This window comes from Taudactylus pleione, unplaced genomic scaffold, assembly GCF_031769625.1.
Source record: "Taudactylus pleione unplaced genomic scaffold, aTauple2 ptg001975l, whole genome shotgun sequence".
In the NCBI taxonomy this organism is placed as follows: Eukaryota; Metazoa; Chordata; class Amphibia; order Anura; family Myobatrachidae; genus Taudactylus; species Taudactylus pleione.
This window is the reverse complement of record NW_028286371.1, coordinates 290,340-313,832: the sequence shown is the minus strand read 5'-3', so window position 1 is coordinate 313,832 and position 23,493 is coordinate 290,340. Positions and strand designations below refer to the sequence as shown.

General features: G+C 32.9%; 14 non-coding genes across 14 annotated transcripts; all 14 read right to left on the bottom strand.

Annotated features, from left to right (window-relative positions):
- Positions 1-867: 867 nt before the first annotated feature.
- TRNAT-UGU (transfer RNA threonine (anticodon UGU)) lies at positions 868-940 on the bottom strand. Its single transcript has one exon. It is a non-coding gene; the product is annotated as a tRNA-Thr (tRNA).
- A 1,227-nt stretch (positions 941-2,167) lies between these two features.
- On the bottom strand, positions 2,168-2,240 carry TRNAT-UGU (transfer RNA threonine (anticodon UGU)). The gene has a single exon. It is a non-coding gene; the product is annotated as a tRNA-Thr (tRNA).
- A 3,879-nt stretch (positions 2,241-6,119) lies between these two features.
- Positions 6,120-6,192, bottom strand: TRNAT-UGU (transfer RNA threonine (anticodon UGU)). Its single transcript has one exon. It is a non-coding gene; the product is annotated as a tRNA-Thr (tRNA).
- Positions 6,193-8,756: 2,564 nt separating this feature from the next.
- Positions 8,757-8,829, bottom strand: TRNAT-UGU (transfer RNA threonine (anticodon UGU)). Its single transcript has one exon. It is a non-coding gene; the product is annotated as a tRNA-Thr (tRNA).
- A 1,251-nt stretch (positions 8,830-10,080) lies between these two features.
- TRNAT-UGU (transfer RNA threonine (anticodon UGU)) lies at positions 10,081-10,153 on the bottom strand. The gene has a single exon. It is a non-coding gene; the product is annotated as a tRNA-Thr (tRNA).
- An 817-nt stretch (positions 10,154-10,970) lies between these two features.
- On the bottom strand, positions 10,971-11,043 carry TRNAT-UGU (transfer RNA threonine (anticodon UGU)). Its single transcript has one exon. It is a non-coding gene; the product is annotated as a tRNA-Thr (tRNA).
- Positions 11,044-12,294: 1,251 nt separating this feature from the next.
- On the bottom strand, positions 12,295-12,367 carry TRNAT-UGU (transfer RNA threonine (anticodon UGU)). The gene has a single exon. It is a non-coding gene; the product is annotated as a tRNA-Thr (tRNA).
- An 801-nt stretch (positions 12,368-13,168) lies between these two features.
- Positions 13,169-13,241, bottom strand: TRNAT-UGU (transfer RNA threonine (anticodon UGU)). Its single transcript has one exon. It is a non-coding gene; the product is annotated as a tRNA-Thr (tRNA).
- A 1,218-nt stretch (positions 13,242-14,459) lies between these two features.
- On the bottom strand, positions 14,460-14,532 carry TRNAT-UGU (transfer RNA threonine (anticodon UGU)). The gene has a single exon. It is a non-coding gene; the product is annotated as a tRNA-Thr (tRNA).
- A 1,111-nt stretch (positions 14,533-15,643) lies between these two features.
- On the bottom strand, positions 15,644-15,716 carry TRNAT-UGU (transfer RNA threonine (anticodon UGU)). Its single transcript has one exon. It is a non-coding gene; the product is annotated as a tRNA-Thr (tRNA).
- Positions 15,717-16,960: 1,244 nt separating this feature from the next.
- Positions 16,961-17,033, bottom strand: TRNAT-UGU (transfer RNA threonine (anticodon UGU)). The gene has a single exon. It is a non-coding gene; the product is annotated as a tRNA-Thr (tRNA).
- Positions 17,034-18,286: 1,253 nt separating this feature from the next.
- On the bottom strand, positions 18,287-18,359 carry TRNAT-UGU (transfer RNA threonine (anticodon UGU)). The gene has a single exon. It is a non-coding gene; the product is annotated as a tRNA-Thr (tRNA).
- A 1,247-nt stretch (positions 18,360-19,606) lies between these two features.
- On the bottom strand, positions 19,607-19,679 carry TRNAT-UGU (transfer RNA threonine (anticodon UGU)). Its single transcript has one exon. It is a non-coding gene; the product is annotated as a tRNA-Thr (tRNA).
- Positions 19,680-20,926: 1,247 nt separating this feature from the next.
- On the bottom strand, positions 20,927-20,999 carry TRNAT-UGU (transfer RNA threonine (anticodon UGU)). Its single transcript has one exon. It is a non-coding gene; the product is annotated as a tRNA-Thr (tRNA).
- Between the last annotated feature and the right edge of the window lie 2,494 nt (positions 21,000-23,493).

Below are 23,493 nucleotides of genomic sequence, written 5' to 3'. Positions count from 1 at the left end.
TTCTATTTATTGTGATGTTGAATCCTTTTCAAATGGCCTAATCTGATATATATGCAATATCTATAATTGAGGCATACCTGGGAGACACTTTGAATCAAATTATTTAAATGCATTTTAAAATGAGCTGTTTTATGTTAGTGTGGTGTGTACATAATAGAGATCCAAAATTGGTCATACTTTCCATGGCTTTCCAACTTTAGGATCAATAGGGTAGAATTATTTCAAAATGTTAAAGCCGGACATCTTTATAGAGTTATTTGTAGTCATTAGTGGTCATTACCCTGAGTGTGCTTGCACGTGTAGAGTATATATGCTTACATGTTCAAATCAGCCTTCAGTTATATCTATTGGCACCTATATTCAAAATATTGGTATCAATTGCACAAGATGAAATCTGCTCTATGCAATGCAATCTTGAAGAACCTTAAGATGACCATAAACACAACAATTGTAATTGAAAAAAGTACATTTACCAGAAAAGATTTGAAATTTGCTGTATATCAATTTCCATCCTCAACCAGACACCAAAATGTGTATAACATAACTTAACCAAGTGGCTCCATAGCTTTAAATGCTCTTTTTAAAGTTAAATAATTGGAAATCTCTTATATTTATTTTATAATGATGGTGAATAACCGTGCTGGGAGTTTCAGTTTGAAGGAAATTGGTCCAATAAATGAAAATAAAATTTTTTCAAATATGCTCTTGAAACCAGTCAATAGGTTAGACTGAATGCGATATGTGTCTTTCCAATTTGGCTATACAAGTGTGTATTCATCATCTTCTCATTTAGCATACTAAAGCAGACTATTGCAATATAGGTTGCTGCAAATTAAGTTTTAGCAGGAGTAACAATAATGACACATTAGGCCCCAGTGAGATTTGAACTCACAACCTCTGGTTTACAAGACCAATGCTTTAACCCCTAGGCTATGGAGCCACTTGGTTAAGTTATTTTATACACATTTTAGTGTCTGATTGAGGTTGGAAATTGATATACAGCAAATTTCAAATCTTTTCTGGTAAATGTACTTTTTTCAATTACAATTGTTGTGTTTATGGTCATCTTAAGGTTCTTCAAGATTGCATCAAGACAGTCACATAAAATTGGCAAAGTAGTTGTAGTCATCTATAATGGACTAGGAATGTATTACTTTACTTCTTAACGAGCTGTAGGAGAGAGGCCAGGTTAGCATAAAACAAAATATATAATCCTCCTGCCTTATAAAGGAACACTTCAACTTTGGTTTTCATTATACTTTAGCACTAATATGACAATTAAAAATGTAGGCTTATGTATACTGTTTTCATTCTCTTGGTTCTATTTATTGTGATGTTGAATCCTTTTCAAATGGCCTAATCTGATATATATGCAATATCTATAATTGAGGCATACCTGGGAGACACTTTGAATCAAATTATTTAAATGCATTTTAAAATGAGCTGTTTTATGTTATTGTGGTGTGTACATAATAGAGATCCAAAATTGGTCATACTTTCCATGGCTTTCCAACTTTAAGATCAATAGGGTAGAATTATTTCAAAATGTTAAAGCCGGACATCTTTATATAGTTATTTGTAGTCATTAGTGGTCATTACCCTGAGTGTGCTTGCACGTGTAGAGTATATATGCTTACATGTTCAAATCAGCCTTCAGTTATATCTATTGGCACCTATATTCAAAATATTGGTATCAATTGCACAAGATGAAATCTGCTCTATGCAATGCAATCTTGAAGAACCTTAAGATGACCATAAACACAACAATTGTAATTGAAAAAAGTACATTTACCAGAAAAGATTTGAAATTTGCTGTATATCAATTTCCATTCTCAACCAGACACCAAAATGTGTATAACATAACTTAACAAAGTGGCTCCATAGCTTTAAATGCTCTTTTTAAAGTTAAATAATTGGAAATATCTTATATTTATTTTATAATGATGGTGAATAACCATGCTGGGAGTTTCAGTTTGAAGGAAATTGGTCCAATAAAAGAAAACACAAATGTTTTCAAATATGCTCTTGAAACCAGTCAATAGGTTTGCGATATGTGTCTTTCCAATTTGGCTATACATCATCTTCTCATTTAGCATACTAAAGCAGACTATTGCAATATAGGTTGCTGCAAATTAGGTTTTAGCAGCAGAAACAATAATGACACATTAGGCCCGAGTGAGATTTGAACTCACGACCCCTGGTTTACAAGACCAGTGCTCTAACCCCTGAGCTATGGAGCCACTTGGTTAAGTTATTTTATACACATTTTGGTGTCTGGTTGAGGATGGAAATTGATATACAGCAAATTTCAAATCTTTTCTGGTAAATGTACTTTTTTCAATTACAATTGTTGTGTTTATGGTCATCTTAAGGTTCTTCAAGATTGCATCAAGACAGTCACATAAAATTGGCAAAGTAGTTGTAGTCATCTATAATGGACTAGGAATGTATTACTTTACGTCTTAACGAGCTGTAGGAGAGAGTCCAGGTTAACATAAAACAAAAGATTTTATCCTCCTGCCTTATAAAGGAACACTTCAACTTTGGTTTTCATTATACTTTAGCACTAATATGACAATTAAAAATGTAGGCTTATGTATACTGTTTTCATTCTCTTGGTTCTATTTATTGTGATGTTGAATCCTTTTCAAATGGCCTAATCTGATATATATGCAATATCTATAATTGAGGCATACCTGGGAGACACTTTGAATCAAATTATTTAAATGCATTTTAAAATGAGCTGTTTTATGTTAGTGTGGTGTGTACTTAATAGAGATCCAAAATTGGTCATACTTTCCATGGCTTTCCAACTTTAGGATCAATAGGGTAGAATTATATCAAAATGTTAAAGCCGGACATCTTTATAGAGTTATTTGTAGTCATTAGTGGTCATTACCCTGAGTGTGCTTGCACGTGTAGAGTATATATGCTTACATGTTCAAATCAGCCTTCAGTTATATCTATTGGCACCTATATTCAAAATATTGGTATCAATTGCACAAGATGAAATCTGCTCTATGCAATGCAATCTTGAAGAACCTTAAGATGACCATAAACACAACAATTGTAATTGAAAAAAGTACATTTACCAGAAAAGATTTGAAATTTGCTGTATATCAATTTCCATCCTCAACCAGACACCAAAATGTGTATAACATAACTTAACCAAGTGGCTCCATAGCTTTAAATGCTCTTTTTAAAGTTAAATAATTGGAAATCTCTTATATTTATTTTATAATGATGGTGAATAACCATGCTGGGAGTTTCAGTTTGAAGGAAATTGGTCCAATAAATGAAAATATAAATGTTTTCAAATATGCTCTTGAAACCAGTCAATAGGTTAGACTGAATGCGATATGTGTCTTTCCAATTTGGATATACAAGTGTGTGTATTCATCATCTTCTCATTTAGCATACTAAAAAGCAGACTATTGCAATATAGGTTGCTGCAAATTAAGTTTTAGCAGCAGTAACAATAATGACAATAATGAGATTTGAACTCACGACCCCTGGTTTACAAGACCAGTGCACTCACCCCTGAGATATGGAGCCACTTGGTTAAGTTAATTTATACACATTTTGGTGTCTGGTTGAGGATGGAAATTGATATACAGCAAATTTCAAAACTTTTCTGGTAAATGTACTTTTTTCAATTACAATTGTTGTGTTTATGGTCATCTTAAGGTTCTTCAAGATTGCATCAAGACAGTCACATAAAATTGGCAAAGTAGTTGTAGTCATCTATAATGGACTAGGAATGTATTACTTTACTTCTTAACGAGCTGTAGGAGAGAGGCCAGGTTAACATAAAACAAAACATTTAATCCTCCTGCCTTATAAAGGAACACTTCAACTTTGGTTTTCATTATACTTTAGCACTAATATGACAATTAAAAATGTAGGCTTATGTATACTGTTTTCATTCACTTGGTTCTATTTATTGTGATGTTGAATCCTTTTCAAATGGCCTAATCTGATATATATGCAATATCTATAATTGAGGCATACCTGGGAGACACTTTGAATCAAATTATTTAAATGCATTTTAAAATGAGCTGTTTTATGTTAGTGTGGTGTGTACATAATAGAGATCCAAAATTGGTCATACTTTCCATGGCTTTCCAACTTTAGGATCAATAGGGTAGAATTATTTCAAAATGTTAAACCGGACATCTTTATAGAGTTATTTGTAGTCATTAGTGGTCATTACCCTGAGTGTGCTTGCACGTGTAGAGTATATATGCTTACATGTTCAAATCAGCCTTCAGTTATATCTATTGGCACCTATATTCAAAATATTGGTATCAATTGCACAAGATGAAATCTGCTCTATGCAATGCAATCTTGAAGAACCTTAAGATGACCATAAACACAACAATTGTAATTGAAAAAAGTACATTTACCAGAAAAGATTTGAAATTTGCTGTATATCAATTTCCATCCTCAACCAGACACCAAAATGTGTATAACATAACTTAACCAAGTGGCTCCATAGCTTTAAATGCTCTTTTTAAAGTTAAATAATTGGAAATCTCTTATATTTATTTTATAATGATGGTGAATAACCATGCTGGGAGTTTCAGTTTGAAGGAAATTGGTCCAATAAATGAAAATACAAATGTTTTCAAATATGCTCTTGAAACCAGTCAATAGGTTAGACTGAATGCGATATGTGTCTTTCCAATTTGGATATACAAGTGTGTGTATTCATCATCTTCTCATTTAGCATACTAAAAAGCAGACTATTGCAATATAGGTTGCTGCAAATTAAGTTTTAGCAGCAGTAACAATAATGACAATAATGAGATTTGAACTCACGACCCCTGGTTTACAAGACCAGTGCACTCACCCCTGAGCTATGGAGCCACTTGGTTAAGTTAATTTATACACATTTTGGTGTCTGGTTGAGGATGGAAATTGATATACAGCAAATTTCAAAACTTTTCTGGTAAATGTACTTTTTTCAATTACAATTGTTGTGTTTATGGTCATCTTAAGGTTCTTCAAGATTGCATCAAGACAGTCACATAAAATTGGCAAAGTAGTTGTAGTCATCTATAATGGACTAGGAATGTATTACTTTACTTCTTAACGAGCTGTAGGAGAGAGGCCAGGTTAACATAAAACAAAACATTTAATCCTCCTGCCTTATAAAGGAACACTTCAACTTTGGTTTTCATTATACTTTAGCACTAATATGACAATTAAAAATGTAGGCTTATGTATACTGTTTTCATTCACTTGGTTCTATTTATTGTGATGTTGAATCCTTTTCAAATGGCCTAATCTGATATATATGCAATATCTATAATTGAGGCATACCTGGGAGACACTTTGAATCAAATTATTTAAATGCATTTTAAAATGAGCTGTTTTATGTTAGTGTGGTGTGTACATAATAGAGATCCAAAATTGGTCATACTTTCCATGGCTTTCCAACTTTAGGATCAATAGGGTAGAATTATTTCAAAATGTTAAACCGGACATCTTTATAGAGTTATTTGTAGTCATTAGTGGTCATTACCCTGAGTGTGCTTGCACGTGTAGAGTATATATGCTTACATGTTCAAATCAGCCTTCAGTTATATCTATTGGCACCTATATTCAAAATATTGGTATCAATTGCACAAGATGAAATCTGCTCTATGCAATGCAATCTTGAAGAACCTTAAGATGACCATAAACACAACAATTGTAATTGAAAAAAGTACATTTACCAGAAAAGATTTGAAATTTGCTGTATATCAATTTCCATCCTCAACCAGACACCAAAATGTGTATAACATAACTTAACCAAGTGGCTCCATAGCTTTAAATGCTCTTTTTAAAGTTAAATAATTGGAAATCTCTTATATTTATTTTATAATGATGGTGAATAACCATGCTGGGAGTTTCAGTTTGAAGGAAATTGGTCCAATAAAAGAAAACACAAATGTTTTCAAATATGCTCTTGAAACCAGTCAATAGGTTAGACTGAATGCGATATGTGTCTTTCCAATTTGGCTATACAAGTGTGTGTATTCATCATCTTCTCATTTAGCATACTAAAAAGCAGACTATTGCAATATAGGTTGCTGCAAATTAAGTTTTAGCAGCAGTAACAATAATGACACATTAGGCCCCAGTGAGATTTGAACTCACGACCCCTGGTTTACAAGACCAGTGCACTCACCCCTGAGCTATGGAGCCACTTGGTTAAGTTATTTTATACACATTTTGGTGTCTGGTTGAGGATGGAAAATGATATACAGCAAATTTCAAATCTTTTCTGGTAAATGTACTTTTTTCAATTACAATTGTTGTGTTTATGGTCATCTTAAGGTTCTACAAGATTGAATCAAGACAGTCACATAAAATTGGCAAAGTAGTTGTAGTCATCTATAATGGACTAGGAATGTATTACTTTACTTCTTAACGAGCTGTAGGAGAGAGGCCAGGTTAACATAAAACAAAACATTTTATCCTCCTTCCTTATAAAGGAACACTTCAACTTTGGTTTTCATTATACTTTAGCACTAATATGACAATTAAAAATGTAGGCTTATGTATACTGTTTTCATTCTCTTGGTTCTATTTATTGTGATGTTGAATCCTTTTCAAATGGCCTATTCTGATATATATGCAATATCTATAATTGAGGCATACCTGGGAGACACTTTGAATCAAATTATTTAAATGCATTTTAAAATGAGCTGTTTTATGTTAGTGTGGTGTGTACATAATAGAGATCCAAAATTGGTCATACTTTCCATGGCTTTCCAACTTTAGGATCAATAGGGTAGAATTATTTCAAAATGTTAAACCGGACATCTTTATAGAGTTATTTGTAGTCATTAGTGGTCATTACCCTGAGTGTGCTTGCACGTGTAGAGTATATATGCTTACATGTTCAAATCAGCCTTCAGTTATATCTATTGGCACCTATATTCAAAATATTGGTTTCAATTGCACAAGATGAAATCTGCTCTATGCAATGCAATCTTGAAGAACCTTAAGATGACCATAAACACAACAATTGTAATTGAAAAAAGTACATTTACCAGAAAAGATTTGAAATTTGCTGTATATCAATTTCCATCCTCAACCAGACACCAAAATGTGTATAACATAACTTAACCAAGTGGCTCCATAGCTTTAAATGCTCTTTTTAAAGTTAAATAATTGGAAATCTCTTATATTTATTTTATAATGATGGTGAATAACCATGCTGGGAGTTTCAGTTTGAAGGAAATTGGTCCAATAAATGAAAATACAAATGTTTTCAAATATGCTCTTGAAACCAGTCAATAGGTTAGACTGAATGCGATATGTGTCTTTCCAATTTGGATATACAAGTGTGTGTATTCATCATCTTCTCATTTAGCATACGAAAAAGCAGACTATTGCAATATAGGTTGCTGCAAATTAAGTTTTAGCAGCAGTAACAATAATGACAATAATGAGATTTGAACTCACGACCCCTGGTTTACAAGACCAGTGCACTCACCCCTGAGCTATGGAGCCACTTGGTTAAGTTAATTTATACACATTTTGGTGTCTGGTTGAGGATGGAAATTGATATACAGCAAATTTCAAAACTTTTCTGGTAAATGTACTTTTTTCAATTACAATTGTTGTGTTTATGGTCATCTTAAGGTTCTTCAAGATTGCATCAAGACAGTCACATAAAATTGGCAAAGTAGTTGTAGTCATCTATAATGGACTAGGAATGTATTACTTTACTTCTTAACGAGCTGTAGGAGAGAGGCCAGGTTAACATAAAACAAAACATTTAATCCTCCTGCCTTATAAAGGAACACTTCAACTTTGGTTTTCATTATACTTTAGCACTAATATGACAATTAAAAATGTAGGCTTATGTATACTGTTTTCATTCACTTGGTTCTATTTATTGTGATGTTGAATCCTTTTCAAATGGCCTATTCTGATATATATGCAATATCTATAATTGAGGCATACCTGGGAGACACTTTGAATCAAATTATTTAAATGCATTTTAAAATGAGCTGTTTTATGTTAGTGTGGTGTGTACATAATAGAGATCCAAAATTGGTCATACTTTCCATGGCTTTCCAACTTTAGGATCAATAGGGTAGAATTATTTCAAAATGTTAAACCGGACATCTTTATAGAGTTATTTGTAGTCATTAGTGGTCATTACCCTGAGTGTGCTTGCACGTGTAGAGTATATATGCTTACATGTTCAAATCAGCCTTCAGTTATATCTATTGGCACCTATATTCAAAATATTGGTATCAATTGCACAAGATGAAATCTGCTCTATGCAATGCAATCTTGAAGAACCTTAAGATGACCATAAACACAACAATTGTAATTGAAAAAAGTACAATTACCAGAAAAGATTTGAAATTTGCTGTATATCAATTTCCATCCTCAACCAGACACCAAAATGTGTATAACATAACTTAACCAAGTGGCTCCATAGCTTTAAATGCTCTTTTTAAAGTTAAATAATTGGAAATCTCTTATATTTATTTTATAATGATGGTGAATAACCATGCTGGGAGTTTCAGTTTGAAGGAAATTGGTCCAATAAAAGAAAACACAAATGTTTTCAAATATGCTCTTGAAACCAGTCAATAGGTTAGACTGAATGCGATATGTGTCTTTCCAATTTGGCTATACAAGTGTGTGTATTCATCATCTTCTCATTTAGCATACTAAAAAGCAGACTATTGCAATATAGGTTGCTGCAAATTAAGTTTTAGCAGCAGTAACAATAATGACACATTAGGCCCCAGTGAGATTTGAACTCACGACCCCTGGTTTACAAGACCAGTGCACTCACCCCTGAGCTATGGAGCCACTTGGTTAAGTTATTTTATACACATTTTGGTGTCTGGTTGAGGATGGAAATTGATATACAGCAAATTTCAAAACTTTTCTGGTAAATGTACTTTTTTCAATTACAATTGTTGTGTTTATGGTCATCTTAAGGTTCTTCAAGATTGCATCAAGACAGTCACATAAAATTGGCAAAGTAGTTGTAGTCATCTATAATGGACTAGGAATGTATTACTTTACTTCTTAACGAGCTGTAGGAGAGAGGCCAGGTTAACATAAAACAAAACATTTAATCCTCCTGCCTTATAAAGGAACACTTCAACTTTGGTTTTCATTATACTTTAGCACTAATATGACAATTAAAAATGTAGGCTTATGTATACTGTTTTCATTCTCTTGGTTCTATTTATTGTGATGTTGTATCCTTTTCAAATGGCCTATTCTGATATATATGCAATATCTATAATTGAGGCATACCTGGGAGACACTTTGAATCAAATTATTTAAATGCATTTTAAAATGAGCTGTTTTATGTTAGTGTGGTGTGTACATAATAGAGATCCAAAATTGGTCATACTTTCCATGGCTTTCCAACTTTAGGATCCATAGGGTAGAATTATTTGAAAATGTTAAATCCGGACATCTTTATAGAGTTATTTGTAGTCATTAGTGGTCATTACCCTGAGTGTGCTTGCACGTGTAGAGTATATATGCTTACATGTTCAAATCAGCCTTCAGTTATATCTATTGACACCTATGTTCAAAATATTGGTATCAATTGCACAAGATGAAATCTGCTCTATGCAATGCAATCTTGAAGAACCTTAAGATGACCATAAACACAACAATTGTAATTGAAAAAAGTACATTTACCAGAAAAGATTTGAAATTTGCTGTATATCAATTTCCATCCTCAACCAGACACCAAAATGTGTATAACATAACTTAACCAAGTGGCTCCATAGCTTTAAATGCTCTTTTTAAAGTTAAATAATTGGAAATCTCTTATATTTATTTTATAATGATGGTGAATAACCATGCTGGGAGTTTCAGTTTGAAGGAAATTGGTCCAATAAAAGAAATCACAAATGTTTTCAAACATGCTCTTGAAACCAGTCAATAGGTTAGACTGAATGCGATATGTGTCTTTCCAATTTGGATATACAAGTGTGTGTATTCATCATCTTCTCATTTAGCATACTAAAAAGCAGACTATTGCAATATAGGTTGCTGCAAATTAAGTTTTAGCAGCAGTAACAATAATGACACATTAGGCCCCAGTGAGATTTGAACTCACGACCCCTGGTTTACAAGACCAGTGTACTCACCCCTGAGCTATGGAGCCACTTGGTTAAGTTATTTTATACACATTTTGGTGTCTGGTTGAGGATGGAAATTGATATACAGCAAATTTCAAAACTTTTCTGGTAAATGTACTTTTTTCAATTACAATTGTTGTGTTTATACTTTCCATGGCTTTCCAACTTTAGGATCAATAGGGTAGAATTATTTCAAAATGTTAAAGCCGGACATCTTTATAGAGTTATTTGTAGTCATTAGTGGTCATTACCCTGAGTGTGCTTGCACGTGTAGAGTATATATGCTTACATGTTCAAATCAGCCTTCAGTTATATCTATTGGCACCTATATTCAAAATATTGGTATCAATTGCACAAGATGAAATCTGCTCTATGCAATGCAATCTTGAAGAACCTTAAGATGACCATAAACACAACAATTGTAATTGAAAAAAGTACATTTACCAGAAAAGATTTGAAATTTGCTGTATATCAATTTCCATCCTCAACCAGACACCAAAATGTGTATAACATAACTTAACCAAGTGGCTCCATAGCTTTAAATGCTCTTTTTAAAGTTAAATAATTGGAAATCTCTTATATTTATTTTATAATGATGGTGAATAACCATGCTGGGAGTTTCAGTTTGAAGGAAATTGGTCCAATAAAAGAAAACACAAATGTTTTCAAATATGCTCTTGAAACCAGTCAATAGGTTAGACTGAATGCGATATGTGTCTTTCCAATTTGGCTATACAAGTGTGTGTATTCATCATCTTCTCATTTAGCATACTAAAAAGCAGACTATTGCAATATAGGTTGCTGCAAATTAAGTTTTAGCAGCAGTAACAATAATGACACATTAGGCCCCAGTGAGATTTGAACTCACGACCCCTGGTTTACAAGACCAGTGCACTCACCCCTGAGCTATGGAGCCACTTGGTTAAGTTATTTTATACACATTTTGGTGTCTGGTTGAGGATGGAAATTGATATACAGCAAATTTCAAATCTTTTCTGGTAAATGTACTTTTTTCAATTACAATTGTTGTGTTTATGGTCATCTTAAGGTTCTTCAAGATTGCATCAAGACAGTCACATAAAATTGGCAAAGTAGTTGTAGTCATCTATAATGGACTAGGAATGTATTACTTTACTTCTTAACGAGCTGTAGGAGAGAGGCCAGGTTAACATAAAACAAAACATTTAATCCTCCTGCCTTATAAAGGAACACTTCAACTTTGGTTTTCATTATACTTTAGCACTAATATGACAATTAAAAATGTAGGCTTATGTATACTGTTTTCATTCTCTTGGTTCTATTTATTGTGATGTTGTATCCTTTTCAAATGGCCTATTCTGATATATATGCAATATCTATAATTGAGGCATACCTGGGAGACACTTTGAATCAAATTATTTAAATGCATTTTAAAATGAGCTGTTTTATGTTAGTGTGGTGTGTACATAATAGAGATCCAAAATTGGTCATACTTTCCATGGCTTTCCAACTTTAGGATCCATAGGGTAGAATTATTTGAAAATGTTAAATCCGGATATCTTTATAGAGTTATTTGTAGTCATTAGTGGTCATTACCCTGAGTGTGCTTGCACGTGTAGAGTATATATGCTTACATGTTCAAATCAGCCTTCAGTTATATCTATTGACACCTATGTTCAAAATATTGGTATCAATTGCACAAGATGAAATCTGCTCTATGCAATGCAATCTTGAAGAACCTTAAGATGACCATAAACACAACAATTGTAATTGAAAAAAGTACATTTACCAGAAAAGATTTGAAATTTGCTGTATATCAATTTCCATCCTCAACCAGACACCAAAATGTGTATAACATAACTTAACCAAGTGGCTCCATAGCTTTAAATGCTCTTTTTAAAGTTAAATAATTGGAAATCTCTTATATTTATTTTATAATGATGGTGAATAACCATGCTGGGAGTTTCAGTTTGAAGGAAATTGGTCCAATAAAAGAAATCACAAATGTTTTCAAACATGCTCTTGAAACCAGTCAATAGGTTAGACTGAATGCGATATGTGTCTTTCCAATTTGGATATACAAGTGTGTGTATTCATCATCTTCTCATTTAGCATACTAAAAAGCAGACTATTGCAATATAGGTTGCTGCAAATTAAGTTTTAGCAGCAGTAACAATAATGACACATTAGGCCCCAGTGAGATTTGAACTCACGACCCCTGGTTTACAAGACCAGTGTACTCACCCCTGAGCTATGGAGCCACTTGGTTAAGTTATTTTATACACATTTTGGTGTCTGGTTGAGGATGGAAATTGATATACAGCAAATTTCAAAACTTTTCTGGTAAATGTACTTTTTTCAATTACAATTGTTGTGTTTATACTTTCCATGGCTTTCCAACTTTAGGATCAATAGGGTAGAATTATTTCAAAATGTTAAAGCCGGACATCTTTATAGAGTTATTTGTAGTCATTAGTGGTCATTACCCTGAGTGTGCTTGCACGTGTAGAGTATATATGCTTACATGTTCAAATCAGCCTTCAGTTATATCTATTGGCACCTATATTCAAAATATTGGTATCAATTGCACAAGATGAAATCTGCTCTATGCAATGCAATCTTGAAGAACCTTAAGATGACCATAAACACAACAATTGTAATTGAAAAAAGTACATTTACCAGAAAAGATTTGAAATTTGCTGTATATCAATTTCCATCCTCAACCAGACACCAAAATGTGTATAACATAACTTAACCAAGTGGCTCCATAGCTTTAAATGCTCTTTTTAAAGTTAAATAATTGGAAATCTCTTATATTTATTTTATAATGATGGTGAATAACCATGCTGGGAGTTTCAGTTTGAAGGAAATTGGTCCAATAAAAGAAAACACAAATGTTTTCAAATATGCTCTTGAAACCAGTCAATAGGTTAGACTGAATGCGATATGTGTCTTTCCAATTTGGCTATACATCATCTTCTCATTTAGCATACTAAAGCAGACTATTGCAATATAGGTTGCTGCAAATTAAGTTTTAGCAGCAGAAACAATAATGACACATTAGGCCCCAGTGAGATTTGAACTCACGACCCCTGGTTTACAAGACCAGTGCTCTAACCCCTGAGCTATGGAGCCACTTGGTTAAGTTATTTTATACACATTTTGGTGTCTGGTTGAGGATGGAAATTGATATACAGCAAATTTCAAAACTTTTCTGGTAAATGTTCTTTTTTCAATTACAATTGTTGTGTTTATGGTCATCTTAAGGTTCTTCAAGATTGCATCAAGACAGTCACATAAAATTGGCAAAGTAGTTGTAGTCATCTATAATGGACTAGGAATGTATTACTTTACTTCTTAACGAGCTGTAGGAGAGAGGCCAGGTTAACATAAAACAAAACATTTAATCCTCCTGCCTTATAAAGGAACACTTCAACTTTGGTTTTCATTATACTTTAGAACTAATATGACAATTAAAAATGTAGGCTTATGTATACTGTTTTCATTCTCTTGGTTCTATTTATTGTGATGTTGTATCCTTTTCAAATGGCCTATTCTGATATATATGCAATATCTATAATTGAGGCATACCTGGGAGACACTTTGAATCAAATTATTTAAATGCATTTTAAAATGAGCTGTTTTATGTTAGTGTGGTGTGTACATAATAGAGATCCAAAATTGGTCATACTTTCCATGGCTTTCCAACTTTAGGATCCATAGGGTAGAATTATTTGAAAATGTTAAATCCGGACATCTTTATAGAGTTATTTGTAGTCATTAGTGGTCATTACCCTGAGTGTGCTTGCACGTGTAGAGTATATATGCTTACATGTTCAAATCAGCCTTCAGTTATATCTATTGGCACCTATATTCAAAATATTGGTATCAATTGCACAAGATGAAATCTGCTCTATGCAATGCAATCTTGAAGAACCTTAAGATGACCATAAACACAACAATTGTAATTGAAAAAAGTACATTTACCAGAAAAGATTTGAAATTTGCTGTATATCAATTTCCATCCTCAACCAGACACCAAAATGTGTATAACATAACTTAACCAAGTGGCTCCATAGCTTTAAATGCTCTTTTTAAAGTTAAATAATTGGAAATCTCTTATATTTATTTTATAATGATGGTGAATAACCATGCTGGGAGTTTCAGTTTGAAGGAAATTGGTCCAATAAAAGAAAACACAAATGTTTTCAAATATGCTCTTGAAACCAGTCAATAGGTTAGACTGAATGTGATATGTGTCTTTCCAATTTGGCTATAGCATACTAAAGCAGACTATTGCAATATAGGTTGCTGCAAATTAAGTTTTAGCAGCAGTAACAATAATGATGCATTAGGCCCCAGTGAGATTTGAACTCACGACCCCTGGTTTACAAGACCAGTGCTCTAACCCCTGAGCTATGGAGCCACTTGGTTAAGTTATTTTATACAGATTTTGGTGTCTGGTTGAGGATGGAAATTGATATTCAGCAAATTTCAAATCTTTTCTGGTAAATGTACTTTTTTCAATTACAATTGTTGTGTTTATGGTCATCTTAAGGTTCTTGAAGATTGCATCAAGACAGTCACATAAAATTGGCAAAGTAGTTGTAGTCATCTATAATGGACTAGGAATGTATTACTTTACTTCTTAACGAGCTGTAGGAGAGAGGCCAGGTTAACATAAAACAAAATGTTTAATCCTCCTGCCTTATAAAGGAACACTTCAACTTTGGTTTTCATTATACTTTAGCACTAATATGACAATTAAAAATGTAGGCTTATGTATACTGTTTTCATTCTCTTGGTTCTATTTATTGTGATGTTGAATCCTTTTCAAATGGCCTAATCTGATATATATGCAATATCTATAATTGAGGCATACCTGGGAGACACTTTGAATCAAATTATTTAAATGCATTTTAAAATGAGCTGTTTTATGTTAGTGTGGTGGTCATTACCCTGAGTGTGCTTGCACGTGTAGAGTATATATGCTTACATGTTCAAATCAGCCTTCAGTTATATCTATTGGCACCTATATTCAAAATATTGGTATCAATTGCACAAGATGAAATCTGCTCTATGCAATGCAATCTTGAAGAACCTTAAGATGACCATAAACACAACAATTGTAATTGAAAAAAGTACATTTACCAGAAAAGATTTGAAATTTGCTGTATATCAATTTCCATCCTCAACCAGACACCAAAATGTGTATAACATAACTTAACCAAGTGGCTCCATAGCTTTAAATGCTCTTTTTAAAGTTAAATAATTGGAAATCTCTTATATTTATTTTATAATGATGGTGAATAACCATGCTGGGAGTTTCAGTTTGAAGGAAATTGGTCCAATAAAAGAAAACACAAATGTTTTCAAATATGCTCTTGAAACCAGTCAATAGGTTAGACTGAATGCGATATGTGTCTTTCCAATTTGGCTATACAAGTGTGTATTCATCATCTTCTCATTTAGCATACTAAAGCAGACTATTGCAATATAGGTTGCTGCAAATTAAGTTTTAGCAGGAGTAACAATAAAGGCCCCAGTGAGATTTGAACTCACAACCTCTGGTTTACAAGACCAGTGCTCTAACCCCTAGGCTATGGAGCCACTTGGTTAAGTTATTTTATACACATTTTGGTGTCTGATTGAGGATGGAAATTGATATACAGCAAATTTCAAATCTTTTCTGGTAAATGTACTTTTTTCAATTACAATTGTTGTGTTTATGGTCATCTTAAGGTTCTTCAAGATTGCATCAAGACAGTCACATAAAATTGGCAAAGTAGTTGTAGTCATCTATAATGGACTAGGAATGTATTACTTTACTTCTTAACGAGCTGTAGGAGAGAGGCCAGGTTAACATAAAACAAAACATTTAATCCTCCTGCCTTATAAAGGAACACTTCAACTTTGGTTTTCATTATACTTTAGAACTAATATGACAATTAAAAATGTAGGCTTATGTATACTGTTTTCATTCTCTTGGTTCTATTTATTGTGATGTTGTATCCTTTTCAAATGGCCTATTCTGATATATATGCAATATCTATAATTGAGGCATACCTGGGAGACACTTTGAATCAAATTATTTAAATGCATTTTAAAATGAGCTGTTTTATGTTAGTGTGGTGTGTACATAATAGAGATCCAAAATTGGTCATACTTTCCATGGCTTTCCAACTTTAGGATCCATAGGGTAGAATTATTTGAAAATGTTAAATCCGGACATCTTTATAGAGTTATTTGTAGTCATTAGTGGTCATTACCCTGAGTGTGCTTGCACGTGTAGAGTATATATGCTTACATGTTCAAATCAGCCATAGGTGTCAGTTATATCTATTGACACCTATGTTCAAAATATTGGTATCAATTGCACAAGATGAAATCTGCTCTATGCAATGCAATCTTGAAGAACCTTAAGATGACCATAAACACAACAATTGTAATTGAAAAAAGTACATTTACCAGAAAAGATTTGAAATTTGCTGTATATCAATTTCCATCCTCAACCAGACACCAAAATGTGTATAACATAACTTAACCAAGTGGCTCCATAGCTTTAAATGCTCTTTTTAAAGTTAAATAATTGGAAATCTCTTATATTTATTTTATAATGATGGTGAATAACCATGCTGGGAGTTTCAGTTTGAAGGAAATTGGTCCAATAAAAGAAAACACAAATGTTTTCAAATATGCTCTTGAAACCAGTCAATAGGTTAGACTGAATGCGATATGTGTCTTTCCAATTTGGCTATACAAGTGTGTATTCATCATCTTCTCATTTAGCATACTAAAGCAGACTATTGCAATATAGGTTGCTGCAAATTAAGTTTTAGCAGGAGTAACAATAAAGGCCCCAGTGAGATTTGAACTCACAACCTCTGGTTTACAAGACCAGTGCTCTAACCCCTAGGCTATGGAGCCACTTGGTTAAGTTATTTTATACACATTTTGGTGTCTGATTGAGGATGGAAATTGATATACAGCAAATTTCAAATCTTTTCTGGTAAATGTACTTTTTTCAATTACAATTGTTGTGTTTATGGTCATCTTAAGGTTCTTCAAGATTGCATCAAGACAGTCACATAAAATTGGCAAAGTAGTTGTAGTCATCTATAATGGACTAGGAATGTATTACTTTACTTCTTAACGAGCTGTAGGAGAGAGGCCAGGTTAACATAAAACAAAACATTTAATCCTCCTGCCTTATAAAGGAACACTTCAACTTTGGTTTTCATTATACTTTAGAACTAATATGACAATTAAAAATGTAGGCTTATGTATACTGTTTTCATTCTCTTGGTTCTATTTATTGTGATGTTGTATCCTTTTCAAATGGCCTATTCTGATATATATGCAATATCTATAATTGAGGCATACCTGGGAGACACTTTGAATCAAATTATTTAAATGCATTTTAAAATGAGCTGTTTTATGTTAGTGTGGTGTGTACATAATAGAGATCCAAAATTGGTCATACTTTCCATGGCTTTCCAACTTTAGGATCCATAGGGTAGAATTATTTGAAAATGTTAAATCCGGACATCTTTATAGAGTTATTTGTAGTCATTAGTGGTCATTACCCTGAGTGTGCTTGCACGTGTAGAGTATATATGCTTACATGTTCAAATCAGCCATAGGTGTCAGTTATATCTATTGACACCTATGTTCAAAATATTGGTATCAATTGCACAAGATGAAATCTGCTCTATGCAATGCAATCTTGAAGAACCTTAAGATGACCATAAACACAACAATTGTAATTGAAAAAAGTACATTTACCAGAAAAGATTTGAAATTTGCTGTATATCAATTTCCATCCTCAACCAGACACCAAAATGTGTATAACATAACTTAACCAAGTGGCTCCATAGCTTTAAATGCTCTTTTTAAAGTTAAATAATTGGAAATCTCTTATATTTATTTTATAATGATGGTGAATAACCATGCTGGGAGTTTCAGTTTGAAGGAAATTGGTCCAATAAAAGAAAACACAAATGTTTTCAAATATGCTCTTGAAACCAGTCAATAGGTTAGACTGAATGCGATATGTGTCTTTCCAATTTGGCTATACAAGTGTGTATTCATCATCTTCTCATTTAGCATACTAAAGCAGACTATTGCAATATAGGTTGCTGCAAATTAAGTTTTAGCAGGAGTAACAATAATGATGCATTAGGCCCCAGTGAGATTTGAACTCACAACCTCTGGTTTACAAGACCAGTGCTCTAACCCCTAGGCTATGGAGCCACTTGGTTAAGTTATTTTATACACATTTTGGTGTCTGATTGAGGATGGAAATTGATATACAGCAAATTTCAAATCTTTTCTGGTAAATGTACTTTTTTCAATTACAATTGTTGTGTTTATGGTCATCTTAAGGTTCTTCAAGATTGCATCAAGACAGTCACATAAAATTGGCAAAGTAGTTGTAGTCATCTATAATGGACTAGGAATGTATTACTTTACTTCTTAACGAGCTGTAGGAGAGAGGCCAGTTTAGCATAAAACAAAATATTTAATCCTCCTGCCTTATAAAGGAACACTTCAACTTTGGTTTTCATTATACTTTAGCACTAATATGACAATTAAAAATGTAGGCTTATGTATACTGTATTCATTCTCTTGGTTTTATTTATTGTGATGTTGAATCCTTTTCAAATGGCCTATTCTGATATATATGCAATATCTATAATTGAGGCATACCTGGGAGACACTTTGAATCAAATTATTTAAATGCATTTTAAAATGAGCTGTTTTATGTTAGTGTGGTGTGTACATAATAGAGATCCAAAATTGGTCATACTTTCCATGGCTTTCCAACTTTAGGATCCATAGGGTAGAATTATTTGAAAATGTTAAATCCGGACATCTTTATAGAGTTATTTGTAGTCATTAGTGGTCATTACCCTGAGTGTGCTTGCACGTGTAGAGTATATATGCTTACATGTTCAAATCAGCCTTCAGTTATATCTATTGGCACCTATATTCAAAATATTGGTATCAATTGCACAAGATGAAATCTGCTCTATGCAATGCAATCTTGAAGAACCTTAAGATGACCATAAACACAACAATTGTAATTGAAAAAAGTACATTTACCAGAAAAGATTTGAAATTTGCTGTATATCAATTTCCATCCTCAACCAGACACCAAAATGTGTATAACATAACTTAACCAAGTGCCTCCATAGCTTTAAATGCTCTTTTTAAAGTTAAATAATTGGAAATCTCTTATATTTATTTTATAATGATGGTGAATAACCATGCTGGGAGTTTCAGTTTGAAGGAAATTGGTCCAATAAAAGAAAACACAAATGTTTTCAAATATGCTCTTGAAACCAGTCAATAGGTTAGACTGAATGCGATATGTGTCTTTCCAATTTGGCTATACAAGTGTGTATTCATCATCTTCTCATTTAGCATACTAAAGCAGACTATTGCAATATAGGTTGCTGCAAATTAAGTTTTAGCAGGAGTAACAATAATGACGCATTAGGCCCCAGTGAGATTTGAACTCACGACCCCTGGTTTACAAGACCAGTGCTCTAACCCCTAGGCTATGGAGCCACTTGGTTAAGTTATTTTATACACATTTTGGTGTCTGATTGAGGATGGAAATTGATATACAGCAAATTTCAAATCTTTTCTGGTAAATGTACTTTTTTCAATTACAATTGTTGTGTTTATGGTCATCTTAAGGTTCTTCAAGATTGCATCAAGACAGTCACATAAAAATGGCAAAGTAGTTGTAGTCATCTATAATGGACTAGGAATGTATTACTTTACTTCTTAACGAGCTGTAGGAGAGAGGCCAGGTTAGCATAAAACAAAATATTTAATCCTCCTGCCTTATAAAGGAACACTTCAACTTTGGTTTTCATTATACTTTAGCACTAATATGACAATTAAAAATGTAGGCTTATGTATACTGTTTTCATTCTCTTGGTTTTATTTATTGTGATGTTGAATCCTTTTCAAATGGCCTATTCTGATATATATGCAATATCTATAATTGAGGCATACCTGGGAGACACTTTGAATCAAATTATTTAAATGCATTTTAAAATGAGCTGTTTTATGTTAGTGTGGTGTGTACATAATAGAGATCCAAAATTGGTCATACTTTCCATGGCTTTCCAACTTTAGGATCCATAGGGTAGAATTATTTGAAAATGTTGAATCCGGACATCTTTATAGAGTTATTTGTAGTCATTAGTGGTCATTACCCTGAGTGTGCTTGCACGTGTAGAGTATATATGCTTACATGTTCAAATCAGCCTTCAGTTATATCTATTGGCACCTATATTCAAAATATTGGTATCAATTGCACAAGATGAAATCTGCTCTATGCAATGCAATCTTGAAGAACCTTAAGATGACCATAAACACAACAATTGTAATTGAAAAAAGTACATTTACCAGAAAAGATTTGAAATTTGCTGTATATCAATTTCCATCCTCAACCAGACACCAAAATGTGTATAACATAACTTAACCAAGTGGCTCCATAGCTTTAAATGCTCTTTTTAAAGTTAAATAATTGGAAATCTCTTATATTTATTTTATAATGATGGTGAATAACCATGCTGGGAGTTTCAGTTTGAAGGAAATTGGTCCAATAAAAGAAAACACAAATGTTTTCAAATATGCTCTTGAAACCAGTCAATAGGTTAGACTGAATGCGATATGTGTCTTTCCAATTTGGCTATACAAGTGTGTATTCATCATCTTCTCATTTAGCATACTAAAGCAGACTATTGCAATATAGGTTGCTGCAAATTAAGTTTTAGCAGGAGTAACAATAATGACGCATTAGGCCCCAGTGAGATTTGAACTCACGACCCCTGGTTTACAAGACCAGTGTACTCACCCCTGAGCTATGGAGCCACTTGGTTAAGTTATTTTATACACATTTTGGTGTCTGATTGAGGATGGAAATTGATATACAGCAAATTTCAAATCTTTTCTGGTAAATGTACTTTTTTCAATTACAATTGTTGTGTTTATGGTCATCTTAAGGTTCTTCAAGATTGCATCAAGACAGTCACATAAAATTGGCAAAGTAGTTGTAGTCATCTATAATGGACTAGGAATGTATTACTTTACTTCTTAACGAGCTGTAGGAGAGAGGCCAGGTTAGCATAAAACAAAATATTTAATCCTCCTGCCTTATAAAGGAACACTTCAACTTTGGTTTTCATTATACTTTAGCACTAATATGACAATTAAAAATGTAGGCTTATGTATACTGTTTTCATTCTCTTGGTTTTATTTATTGTGATGTTGAATCCTTTTCAAATGGCCTATTCTGATATATATGCAATATCTATAATTGAGGCATACCTGGGAGACACTTTGAATCAAATTATTTAAATGCATTTTAAAATGAGCTGTTTTATGTTAGTGTGGTGTGTACATAATAGAGATCCAAAATTGGTCATACTTTCCATGGCTTTCCAACTTTAGGATCCATAGGGTAGAATTATTTGAAAATGTTAAATCCGGACATCTTTATAGAGTTATTTGTAGTCATTAGTGGTCATTACCCTGAGTGTGCTTGCACGTGTAGAGTATATATGCTTACATGTTCAAATCAGCCTTCAGTTATATCTATTGGCACCTATATTCAAAATATTGGTATCAATTGCACAAGATGAAATCTGCTCTATGCAATGCAATCTTGAAGAACCTTAAGATGACCATAAACACAACAATTGTAATTGAAAAAAGTACATTTACCAGAAAAGATTTGAAATTTGCTGTATATCAATTTCCATCCTCAACCAGACACCAAAATGTGTATAACATAACTTAACCAAGTGCCTCCATAGCTTTAAATGCTCTTTTTAAAGTTAAATAATTGGAAATCTCTTATATTTATTTTATAATGATGGTGAATAACCATGCTGGGAGTTTCAGTTTGAAGGAAATTGGTCCAATAAAAGAAAACACAAATGTTTTCAAATATGCTCTTGAAACCAGTCAATAGGTTAGACTGAATGCGATATGTGTCTTTCCAATTTGGCTATACAAGTGTGAATTCATCATCTTCTCATTTAGCATACTAAAGCAGACTATTGCAATATAGGTTGCTGCAAATTAAGTTTTAGCAGGAGTATTGTTACGCATGACGCATTAGTGAGATTTGAACTCACAACCTCTGGTTTACAAGACCAGTGCTCTAACCCCTAGGCTATGGAGCCACTTGGTTAAGTTATTTTATACACATTTTGGTGTCTGATTGAGGATGGAAATTGATATACAGCAAATTTCAAATCTTTTCTGGTAAATGTACTTTTTTCAATTACAATTGTTGTGTTTATGGTCATCTTAAGGTTCTTCAAGATTGCATCAAGACAGTCACATAAAATTGGCAAAGTAGTTGTAGTCATCTATAATGGACTAGGAATGTATTACATTACTTCTTAACGAGCTGTAGGAGAGAGGCCAGGTTAGCATAAAACAAAATATTTAATCCTCCTGCCTTATAAAGGAACACTTCAACTTTGGTTTTCATTATACTTTAGAACTAATATGACAATTAAAAATGTAGGCTTATGTATACTGTTTTCATTCTCTTGGTTCTATTTATTGTGATGTTGTATCCTTTTCAAATGGCCTATTCTGATATATATGCAATATCTATAATTGAGGCATACCTGGGAGACACTTTGAATCAAATTATTTAAATGCATTTTAAAATGAGCTGTTTTATGTTAGTGTGGTGTGTACATAATAGAGATCCAAAATTGGTCATACTTTCCATGGCTTTCCAACTTTAGGATCCATAGGGTAGAATTATTTGAAAATGTTAAATCCGGACATCTTTATAGAGTTATTTGTAGTCATTAGTGGTCATTACCCTGAGTGTGCTTGCACGTGTAGAGTATATATGCTTACATGTTCAAATCAGCCATAGGTGTCAGTTATATCTATTGACACCTATGTTCAAAATATTGGTATCAATTGCACAAGATGAAATCTGCTCTATGCAATGCAATCTTGAAGAACCTTAAGATGACCATAAACACAACAATTGTAATTGAAAAAAGTACATTTACCAGAAAAGATTTGAAATTTGCTGTATATCAATTTCCATCCTCAACCAGACACCAAAATGTGTATAACATAACTTAACCAAGTGGCTCCATAGCTTTAAATGCTCTTTTTAAAGTTAAATAATTGGAAATCTCTTATATTTATTTTATAATGATGGTGAATAACCATGCTGGGAGTTTCAGTTTGAAGGAAATTGGTCCAATAAAAGAAAACACAAATGTTTTCAAATATGCTCTTGAAACCAGTCAATAGGTTAGACTGAATGCGATATGTGTCTTTCCAATTTGGCTATACAAGTGTGTATTCATCATCTTCTCATTTA